This window comes from Bombina bombina, chromosome 8 (genome assembly GCF_027579735.1).
Source record: "Bombina bombina isolate aBomBom1 chromosome 8, aBomBom1.pri, whole genome shotgun sequence".
Lineage (NCBI taxonomy): Eukaryota > Metazoa > Chordata > Amphibia > Anura > Bombinatoridae > Bombina > Bombina bombina.
In genome coordinates this window covers 39,323,455-39,335,983 of record NC_069506.1, presented here as the reverse complement: position 1 = coordinate 39,335,983, position 12,529 = coordinate 39,323,455, and positions in this window count along the sequence as shown.

Here is a 12,529-nt window from a genome sequence, read left to right as displayed (position 1 = left end):
TCATTTTATTAAGTATACTATTTTGATCTTCAGTAATTTATGGTAAATTAATCTGATTCCATAGTTTTTGTTGAAGATAGTTAGTATTTCCCTGTCATTTATAAAGGTTTTGATAATATTTCTTAAAACATTCAATGATTTTATCAGTATCTTGATAAATATGATCTAGATCTTTTATTGTTATATATATGATTATGAGATTTTACCTCTTTTAATACATTAGCCTGCATTCTACCTGATCTATTGCCCCATCTATAATATCTTGCAGCTCTTTTTTTAAGTTCTTCTTGAGATTTATTAAGTAGGATTATATCTCTTTCTTTTTTGACTCTAAAGTATTTTTTTATTATAGATTGTTGGTTCCATTCTGTATTGCATATAAGTTCTTTCTAACGTATTATTGATTCTTATTTTTTCCTTTGTAAGATATTTTATATAGGAGATCATCTATGCTTTCATAGCCGCTTTAGATGTTTCCCAAAATAATTGTGCTGTATTACAATGTTGACTATTATTTATCCCAAATTCTTCCCATTTTTTCTCTAAAAATTTAGTCAATTTATCTGAATTATATAAATATTTTGGGTATATAAAATTATTTATGTTGCCATATTGTTTTCGGCCCTTTAAGGAGATTAATACTGGGGCATGATCTGAGACATTAAATTGGAGTATTTTAATTTATTCTATATCTGTGTTTAACTTACAAGAAATAAGACAATAATCAATTCTTGACATAGCATTATTAGAGCGTGATAGATAGAGGTTTGTTTTCGCCACCCTCTCCCTCTATCCCTAAATTAGTACATAGCGTTTGTATTATCTTTTTTTCATAATTATATCAAGCTTTGTCTTTAATCTCTTTTTTTGCTGTTTTGCTATCTATTAATGGATTTGGAGTTATATTAAAGTCTCCCACTATGATAATCTCATGCTTGGCATTTTTTTGTATAAGTTTCTGAAATTTAGTCCAGAATTTGACATCTTGATGATTTGGGCCATATATATTAGATATTGTATATTTTTGTTTATTAATAGTGATATTTAAGTCGATAATTTTTACCTTCTTATCTGTGTATAAGCTCTCGATTTTATATTCTAGCCTTTTGTGAAGCAGTATAGCTACTTCACATGACGAACTATTATGTGAGGAATATATAACTTCTTGTACCCACTCAGTTTTTAATTTCACATGTTCTCTATCTATTAGGTGAGTTTCTTGTATACATGCAATATCTATATTAAGTTTCCTTAGATGACTCAATACAGCTTTTCTTTTTATAGGGGAGTTTATTCCGCCCACGTTCCAGGTGACAATTTTAACCATCTATTCATTATATGGGGGGAATACTCCAGCTATTTCCATAAACATTAAACATAAAAAACAGATACCAAGTACAGGAAAGAGTTTGTTCAATGAAGTGGAGATATACATCACTTTTTTTTCCCGAATCCCATTGCGAAAAAGACCTTACACCTTCATTAATGTGCTCCTAACTTCCGCCATTGCAAAACATAAATGTAATCACATATTTTATATACATAAAAAGCCTATATAGTGTCTTTCGATAATTTATACTTTCAGTATCATCACTACTTATATTTGTGTTAATTATATACCCTCTAGTGAATTTTTTCTTTGTGTGTCTCGCAGGTGTAGCATCATAACAACTTTAATAAATAACACAATCCTAATTCTATATCTACAAATATTATTAAGTGAATTCCATTTACCCAGTGATCTTGTAAATTACTATAGAAATATATATTCCAAAATACATATCTATACATGCTAAATGATGTCAATAAATAAATTATACTTTATGAGTTTCTTATATTTTTTAATAAACCTTCCCGTCTTAAACGGGCCCCAAAACACCGAAATTAAGTGCATAACCCATTATTATGTGTGTGTATATACATACATATATACACACACATACACATATATAGGTATAACAATATATATTACATTGTTCACTTTCTTATTTCCTGTTGTCGTCTAGCAGTAGCCTATATATTACCCCCCTAATTGTATTCTGTCGTGCTAAATAATAATTTCCCATATCATATCTTATATGCTGGGAGTAGTAATACAAATATCTACACATATTATTTTGTGAATTCAATCTACTCAATGAAACTGTTTTAATACTCTTATATACTTTAGTAATAATTACCATCCTACAAAAACCAAAATTTTGTGTGTGCCCCGTTATATATGTGTGTGTATATGAACACAATATGAGCAGAGGAAGATAACAGTCAGGTGAGCCACACTAACGTAATCTATACAGCAATAGTCGTTGCACTGTGCAACTGCCCAAAGACCCCAAACAAAAAATGAATGAATATAGTCACTTTAGATGCACACTCGCATACAAGCAGGTATCAGCGTTAAGTAAATATGCAGATATCGTTGGAGACAATGGGAACACTGGCATGTCATGTCATATGCCAGACTCACCTCAAACTGGTGGTTCCTCAGCTCTCAAAAAACGAACTGCTGTCGGCTGACTCGTGCTGAACGATATGTGATGAAGTCGCTGTGCAGTCGATAGCTGGTTCCGAGTCTGTGTATACTTCCGAGGAGCAGCAGCGTCTTGGTCGGCGTTCACCTCTGTATCCACCTCCGTGTGAGTATATAGGAGGGAAGGGAGATCCGATGATGTGGAGCGGGTAAGTCTGCAACAGCGGCAACTTGGGGGGTAGGGCAGTTGCACAGAGGGACTGGAGGAGCTCAGGAGCGGTAGCAAACCAGTGAGTCTGGAGTAGTGAACATCAAGAAAAAAGAGTACTGGATGCTCCGGTAAAATTTAACAAATTTATTGATTCTTCATTAAAACAACAAAATCATGGAGAAGCAAATAGACACGATTGCAGGCGCAGCACCAGGGCTTACGCGTTTCGGCTGTGAAGCCTTAATCATAGCATGCCCCCCCTTAGAGCCGACCCTGGCTATAGAGACAAAAAGTAGTTAAAAGGAATATGAAGATATTGAGCATTATTACAAACTAAGCAAAACGTGGATAAAACACAGTATTACAACAGAACTTGCCTTGTCCAATCCTAGTTCTAATTCTTGTATAATTCTTTTGCACAATTCTTAGTGCCTCAGGAGTATTGGCAAGGTTTGAACATCACATAGCTAAATACAAGATATCAACAAAGTAAATATACATAACATTTCACATACAGACGCATACCAAAAGAGAGACTTAGACAGAGTACAATTGCAACAGAAAACAGTGAATTTGGCAGGAGATGAAGCAGGAATCAATGTGTTTATGTATATTCATATGTGTGTAGATATATGTGTGTGAATAGGTGTGCATATATATGTATGTATTTATATATGTATATGTGTGTATGTATATATGTTTGTATGTGTATGTGTGTAGATATATGTGTGTGTATAGGTGTGTATGTATATATATGTATTTATATATGTATATGTGTGTATGTATATATGTTTGTATGTGTATGTGTGTAGATATATGTGTGTGTATAGGTGTGTATGTATATGTATGTATTTATATATGTATATGTGTGTATAGGTATATGTATATGTGTGTATATATATTTATATGTGTGTATGTACATGTATGTATTTATATATGTATATGTGTGTATAGGTGTATATGTATATGTGTGTAGATATATGTGTGTGTATAGGTGTGTAGATGTGTTTGTATGTGTGTAGATACATGTGTGTGCATAATGTGTATGTATATATGTGTATGTTTGTGTGTGTAACTATATTTGTGTGTAGATGTATGTGTAGTTGTGTTGATATATGTATGTATTTATATATGTATATGTGTATGTATATATGTTTGTATGTGTGTGTGTAAATATATTTGTGTGTATATGTGTGTAGATGTATATGTAGTTGTATTGATATAGGTATGTATTTATATATGTATATGTGTTGTATATATGTTTGTATGTGTGTGTGTAAATATATTTGTATGTATATGTGTGTAGATGTATATGTAGTTGTGTTGATATAGGTATGTATTTATATATGTATATGTGTATGTATATATGTTTGTATTTGTGTGTGTAAATATATTTGTGTGTATATGTGTGTATATGTATGTGTAGTTGTATTGATATATGTGTGTATTTATATATGTATATGTGTATGTATATATGTGTGTATGTGTGTGTGTATATATATTTGTGTGTATATGTGTGTAGATGTATGTGTAGTTGTGTTGATATATGTATGTATTTATATATGTATATGTGTAAGTATATATGTTTGTATGTGTGTGTGTGTGTATATATTTGTGTGTATATGTGTGTAGTTGTGTTGATATATGTATGTATTTATATATGTATATGTGTAAGTATATATGTTTGTATGTGTGTGTGTGTATATATATTTGTGTGTATATGTGTGTAGTTGTGTTGATATATGTATGTATTTATATATGTATATGTGTATGTATATATGTTTGTATGTGTGTGTGTGTGTATATATATTTGTGTGTATATGTGTGTATATGTGTGTAGTTGTGTTGATATATGTATGTATTTATATATGTATATGTATATATGTTTGTATGTGTGTGTGTAAATATATATGTATATGTGTATGTATATATGTTTGTATGTGTGTGTGTGTAAATATATATGTGTGTATATGTGTGTAGTTGTATTGATATATGTATGTGTGTACAGATGTATGTACTCTATGTGTGCAGTGGTGTTAAACTTAACATTTCAGTACAAAACCATAGTTTGAAAATAAGCAAAGAACCACTTCATATTTTATAGCAAACAGTACCTCCTGATATTCAGAGGGAACCTGATTTGTCACTTTTAAAAAAGCTGTTTTCCCTACGTCAGTGTTTTCTAAGGGTATAAATACAGTCACATTTGTAAAGGGCAGGGATATTGCTATTGCAAGAGAATTAAACAAAACATGGAACTGGATCTCACTAAACAACACTATAATGAAGATTTTAATCCAGCTGATTATTACAATAGATATCATGCTGCAGGAAAAGGAGTGCTGGTTGGAGAATGGAGGGGATTTGCATTAAAAAAACTTCATGAAACATTTACTTCAGGTAAATTACTAAATGATTGTGAGCTGTATAGTTACAGGATGTTTTATTTAAAGGTACATGAAACCCAAAAAAATTCTTTCATGATTCAGATAGAGAATACAATTTTAAACAACTTTCTAGATTACTTCTATTATCTAATCTGTTTCATTCTCTTGGTATCATTTGTTGAAGGAGCAGCAATGCACTACTAGTTTCTAACTGAACACATGGGTGAGCCAATCACATTCAATATATATATATATATATATATGCAGCCACCAATCAACAGCTAGAACCTAGTTTCTCTGCTGCTCATGAACTTGCCTAGATAAACCTTTCAGCAAATGATAACAAGAGAAGGAAGCAAATTAAATAATAGAAGTAAATTGGAAAGTTGTTTAAAATTGTATTATTAAATATCTTAGCTTTCAAGCTAAAGTAAAAATCTTAAGAGCATATAGAAGTATACAGAATTTATTTTTTGAGGGGAAAAAAATCCTCATATTTCAGGACTATTCTGCAGACTTATCAAGACGCAGGAAACAATTCTCTGAAGTATGCCAGAGACTTGAGGAGGAAAAAACCCCAATTTGCATTGCTATATCCGGCTAAAATGAAAATACAACAAGGAGACGTGTTTCAGTTTTTCTTCTCCCCAGCAGAAGCGATAAGATTCCTTGATCAAGGACTTTATGATACATGAGGAAAACATCTTAGGAGTTAATGTTTTGGTATAGAATGAGAAATAGAGAAGATCTAGATACATGGGGAATAGAAACAACTATGGGAGAGAGAGAATAAGATTGAATATAGTATTATATGGAAGTTGTTTTGTTATATATCTGCAACATTGTTTATATATTGTCGTAGTTAGGAAGAATCTATCAATATATATGGAAAGATTTCAAAATTGCTATCATAGGGGAAGGAAAAGAATGTATAAAATGCAAGTCATATTATTTAAGGAATTTATGTATCCTCCTTAATTGCATTACTAATCCTTGTATACAAGATATCTTATGGGAAATTATTACACAGTATGACGGAGTCCAGATGTGGGGGAACTATAAAATTCAATGCCAGAAGACAGCAAGAAATAAGAAAGTGCTTAATGTGACACATGTAGCTACATATGTATGTTCATATACACATCAAGAAAAAAGAGTACTGGATGCTCCGGTAAAATTTAACAAATTTATTGATTCTTCATTAAAACAACAAAGGGCAAAAAAGTGATTTAATTTTTTTTTTTTTTTTACATTTTAAAAGTGACGGAACGTCCAGGGTCCCAAATGTCGCATAAACCATTTGCATCCACTGGACCCTGGAGATCCGCCACTTAGGAGGGCCCAGCTAATCTCTTTACTTTCCTCTATTTACAACCAGATAACAAATAAAGTTGCATTTCCCTGTTGGTGCTCTCACAGTTAACCTAGGGCTTGCAATGCCCCTCCTCCTGCTAGCCCACTTACTACAGAGCTGAAGTGAGATGATGACATCATCAGACCTCTGCAGGAAGTGCTGGGAGAAGCTAACAGTCAGTGAGAGGGAAGGCAGAAGTAATTTTGTGAAAACACAGCCGTATAACCAATGTGTGTGTGAGAGTAGTATGCCTTCCCTATTGTGCTTTATATCCTGGCAGCCACAGATAAAGAAGCAAATTGGGGATTCCTTGGTTTCCCCACTGCAGGTCACACAAAACAAGTGTGCATTGTGCCTGCTTTATCTGCAGTGATCAGTGTAAAATGTGTGTCAGATTATAGGTGCTCAAATACACACACTTCAAATGTAGCTGTGGGACAATGAGTGAAATAGCCTTATGTTTATTATTTACATGTTTCAAAACATCTCCTATTTGTCCCCAAGGTTGTTATATACATATACACATACATACACAAACAATATACACACTGTGTGTATATTTATATATTGTTTGTGTGTATATATATATATATATATATATATATATATATGTGTGTGGGTATAAACATATATACTGTGTGTATGTGTGTGTATATATATATATATATATATATATATACATACATACAAACAGTGTGTGTGTGTGTGTATATATATATATATGTACTGTGTGTGTATGTATATATATATATATATATATATATGTTTGTGTATATGTATGTGTGTGTATATATATATATATGTGTGTGTGTATATATATATATATATATATATATATATATATATATATATATATATATATATATATATAATTTGTGTGTATATACATACTGTATATACTGTGTGTGTGCTGGTAAATATCATTAATAATATCTGTACAAGTAATGTACTGCTTAGCACTCAAACTTATTGTCACATAAAAGCTTATTTGATCATTAGTAGGGTCATAGTTAGAGCTACACATGCAAACAGTGTCCACTGGCTGTGTCATATGTGGGAAACATTCCTGAGATATGACAAATGTAACCCCTGCACTGCCATAAATCTGGTAAATGTAACTGCTGCGGCACTGCCAGACATCTCATAAATGTAACCCCTATACTCCTTGAGATATGACACATGTAACCGCTGCACTTCCAGAAAAATAAACAAATCTAACTCCTGCACAGCCAGAGATCTGATAAATGTAACCCCTGGACTGCCACAGTAGGTCTGCTCTTATTTTGACTCTCATACATGCCTTTTAAATGCATGCCCCCTCTTGAAAAAAAATGCCCCCACATTTCATTTGTTCTGGAGACGACCCTGTCTATAGCAAACTACTTTATTCAATTACTCCTCCCCCCTCACCACATGCACTGTTCATTACCCCATCTCTCTTAACCTCACCTTACTTTTGTATTCATGAACTTCACACATTCTTTTTTTTAATTTTATTAAAGTCTTTAATGAAAAACAGAAACTGTACATGTGATAGACTTGTCAGATATTAACATCGCATTTGACCGTCATGGTAAATAGTAATATTCGTGATTATTTTCTTTATCTCATTATTAATCATCCTGATCTACAACGCACAACATCTTATCAATAAAACAATTGGAGACGCAGCTTCACTTGTGTTGAAATCATAAAAAGGTTTCTTAATTAACAAAAACATTTTATCAGGTTTGTTGGCCTTAGGATCTCCTGGTATGGATTCCCTACTTCATTTAGCTATACAGAGTACATATTAACAGACACAGCTCCTCTCATATTTCCATAAGAAAGGAAAAAAACATACAATAGTTCTTTCTACACATTTCAATAAAGCAGTACTAGCCAGATAATAACTTCACAATATATTGGCTTAACTACCGTTAACTCTATAAATGGGCAGCCACAGAGCAACCCCTAGTTAAAGAAGTTCAATACATACACTATGCTCTGCTATCTATACTGTAATCACGTTTGTAACGCGTCTGTCACCCCCCATCTACCTAATAAAATTATTAACCCCTAAATCTGCAAACTCCAACATCTCAAACTACCTAATACATCTATTAACCCCTAATCCGCAAACACCCCACAATGCATTAAACCTAATTTACCTATTAACACCTACACCGCCAACCCCCACAACGCAAAATACTAATTTAATGACTAAGCCCCTAACCTAACACCCCCTAAATTAACCCCTTATTTACAATAAAAAAATTACTACATTACAATAGAAAATAAAAAAAATTACATTACTTTAATCTAATTTCAGAAAATTAAAAAACGCTAACATTACAAAAAATAATAAACAACACTATCCAAAATAAAAAAATTAAACATAATCCCTAGGAAAATAAAAAAGCCCCCCCCCCCAAAAAAAAATAACTTAATCTAATGCTAAACTACCAATAGCCTTTAAAAGGGCTTTTTGCAGGGCATTGTCCTAAAGAAATCAGGTCTTTTATATTACAAATAATCCAAGTCCCCCCTAACAGTAAAACCCCCCACCCACCAAACCCCCCAAAATAAAAACCTAACACTAATAAACCTAAACTACCCATTGCCCCTAAAGGTACATTTGTATGGGCATTGCCCTTAAAATGGCATTCAACTCTTTTTCACTGCCCTTAAAAGGGCATTCAGCTCTTTTGCAATTTGCCCATAAAAACCCTAATCTAAAAAAACAAAACCCCAAATAGGTATTTACGGTTTCAGAAGTCCGGCATAGAAGGTCTTCTTCCAGGCGCGTCCATCTTCTTCATCCACAGTGAAGACATCACGGAGCGGAGGTCCAGAGCGGTCTTCTCTGAAGTGGCGATCCTCGGCGGCAGTCATCTGTGGCGTTAGTGCTCCTCGGCGGCGGTGGTCCTCGACGAAGGCGTGGAGGTTCCTCTTCATGCGATCGTCCGCCGCACACTAAAGATTGAATTCAAGGTACCCCATATTTATTGGGGTACTTTGAATTCCTATTTGCTGAAATTTTCTAAATCAGCCAATAGTATGAGAGCTACTAAAATCTTATTGGCTGATTTGAACAGCCAATAGGATTTCAGTAGCTCTAATCCTATTGACTGTTTTGAAAAATTAAGCAGCTAATAGGATGAGAGCTACTGAAATCTTATTGGCTGATTTGAACAGCCAATAGGATTTTAGTAGCTCTAATACTATTGGCTGTTTTGACAAATTCAGCCAATAGGAATATAAGGTACCCCAAATTGATTGCTGTACCTTGCATTCAATATTTAGTATACCATGGACATCGTATCAAGAGGAGCCTCCATGCCACCGAGGACCAACGCCACAGCCGAGGACTGCCGCCGCTGAGGACCGCCGACGCCGCCACAGATGACCACCGCTGAGAATCGCCACATCTGGGAAGACTACTCCGGACCTCCGCTCCGCAGCGCCTTCGCTGTGGATTAAGATGATAGACCCGCCTGGAAGAAGACCTTCTCCGCCGGACTTCTGAAACCGTGAGTGCCTATTTGGGGCTATAGTGTTAGTTTTTTTTTTTGGGGGGGGGGGGTTTGTTTTTTTAGATTAGGTTTTTTTTGGGCAAATTGCAAAAGAGCTGAATGCCCTTTTAAGGGCAATGAAAAAGAGCTGAATGCGCTTTTAAGGGCAATGCCCATACAAATGCCCCTTTAGGGGCAATGGGTAGTTTAGGTTTATTAGTGTTAGTTTTTTTTATTTTGGAGGGTTTGGTGGGTAGGGGGTTTTACTGTTAGGGGGGACTTTATTTATTTGGAATGTAAAATAGCTGATTTCTTTAGGGCAATGCCCTACAAAAAGCCCTTTTAAGGGCTATTGGTAGTTTAGTATTAGATTATAGGGTGTTTTTATTCTGGGGGGGATTTTTTATTTTTATTGGGGTATTAGTTTAGTTTTAATTTTATTATTTTTTGTAGCTTGGGGGGTTTAATGTTAACACAAAGACTGCCCTCTGGACAGGCTTATTAACTAGTAGTATTATATTTATATTTATATGGGAGAGGCGGTGGAAAGGGGAAAAAAAATTCATAGTGTGTCCCATTATAATAAAGGATGGGGCAAAAATCATTTTCCCACCTGTACCTCTCCTCACTCTCCTAGGACTCTGGAAACCATATTCTGGGTAGTATCCCTAGTTCCAGTTGTTGTCTAACCCAGTTAGAAGTTTTAAAACATGAGACTACTTGCCGTTGTATTTCTAGTGGTAGAGAACTGATTAGCATTTTTAATTTACTAAAAACTACTACTGCTTATTATTAAAAAAAATTTAAGTTATACTGTTAAAAATTCATCTGATATTGGGCGCTTTTAAAGAACTGTGAAAATGTAGGTCCATTACTACCCTGCCAGTTCCTTAGTATAAAATTCCTTCCTACCAAAATCATTGAATTAATAAATATGACATTAGGGATAGTGACTGAGTAGCTGCGTAAGAAAAATATCTGGGTAGGATCAAGTTTAAAATGAGTTCCCAGTATCCTAGTACACCAAAAGTTAACTTTTTGCCAAAATTCTAGTCCACACTTCTGGTTATATGTGTTTCCCCATGAAACTTCAGTAGCAGATTATAGATTTGGCAGATGGTGTTCACCCCCTCATGATAACTCTTAATAACTTGCCCTAATTTCCCTATGTCTAATTCTGTGCCCGTTTCTCATCTCAGATTCCCTAACCAATGTCTAACCTGGAGATAGGCATAGAAATTGTTTCTTGGAAGGTTATAGGACAATCTCGGTTCTTTAAAGGATCTTACAATCAATGTCCTCTCTTGACATAGCTGACCTACACATTTAAATCCTTTGTACGCCCAAACTGAAAACACAGAAGTACCCAGTCCAGGTGGAAAATCAGGGTTGCCTGATAGGGGAAGGAATTCTGATTTACAGAAATTTAATTGGATCTCTGTACATATTTTTTGCCACACATGAAAAATATATTTAAAAGAGTAAATTTGCGATACGATGCTAGGGAGTTTGACAAAGGGACAATGTAGAATTGCTTTCAACACAAAAGGGGTAATCAGTTTGGATTCTAATTAATAAAAGGCAACATACTCCTTCTCCGTAATCGAATCCAATGCAAAATACATAGGGCTGCATAATTATAGAATTTAATATTTAGGCATGCCAAGCCACCCTGCGACTTGAGCAATGTTAAAGAAAAAAGAGAGATACGTGGTTTCTTCCCCTGCCAAACAAACTTGTTAAAGATCCTATAGAGAAAAGAGATGTCCTTTTTATATAAAAGAAGTGGCAAATTTTGTAGCAAAAAAAGTAATTTCGGGAAAAGGATGGCTTTAATCAACATAACATGAGCAGAGATCGAGATTGCTTACTTTCATACTATGGTTTTGTACTGAAATGTTAAGTTAAAAACCACTGCACACATACAGTACATACATATGTACACACATACATATATCAACACAAATACACATACATCTTCACACATATACACACAAATATATCTACACACACACAAAAATACACATATATACATACACATTATACATACACACATGTATCTATACACATACACATACACATACAAACATATATATATACACATATATATAAATACATACATATACATACACACCTATACACACACATGCACTATATATATACACACATATGAATATACATAAACACATTGGGTCTTGCTTCATCTCCTGCCAAATTCACTGTTTTCTGTTGCAATTGTACTCTGTCTAAGTCTCTCTTTTGGTATGCGTCTGTATGTGAAATGTTATGTACTGTATTTACTTTGTTGATATCTTGTCTTTAGCTTTGTGATGTTCAAACCTTGCCAATATTTGTCAGCCACTAAGAATTGTGCAGGATTGGACAATGCAAGTTCTGTTGTAATACTGTGTTTTATCCACCTTTTGCTTAGTTTGTAATAATGCTCAATCTTTTCATATTCATTTTTGCTACATTTTGTCTCTATAACAAATTACTTTATTCAATTATTCTTTTCCCCTCACCACATGCACTGTTCATTACCCCATCTCTCTTAACCTCACCTTACTTTTGTATTAATGAACTTCACACATTCCGAAAGACTCTCTCTCCCCC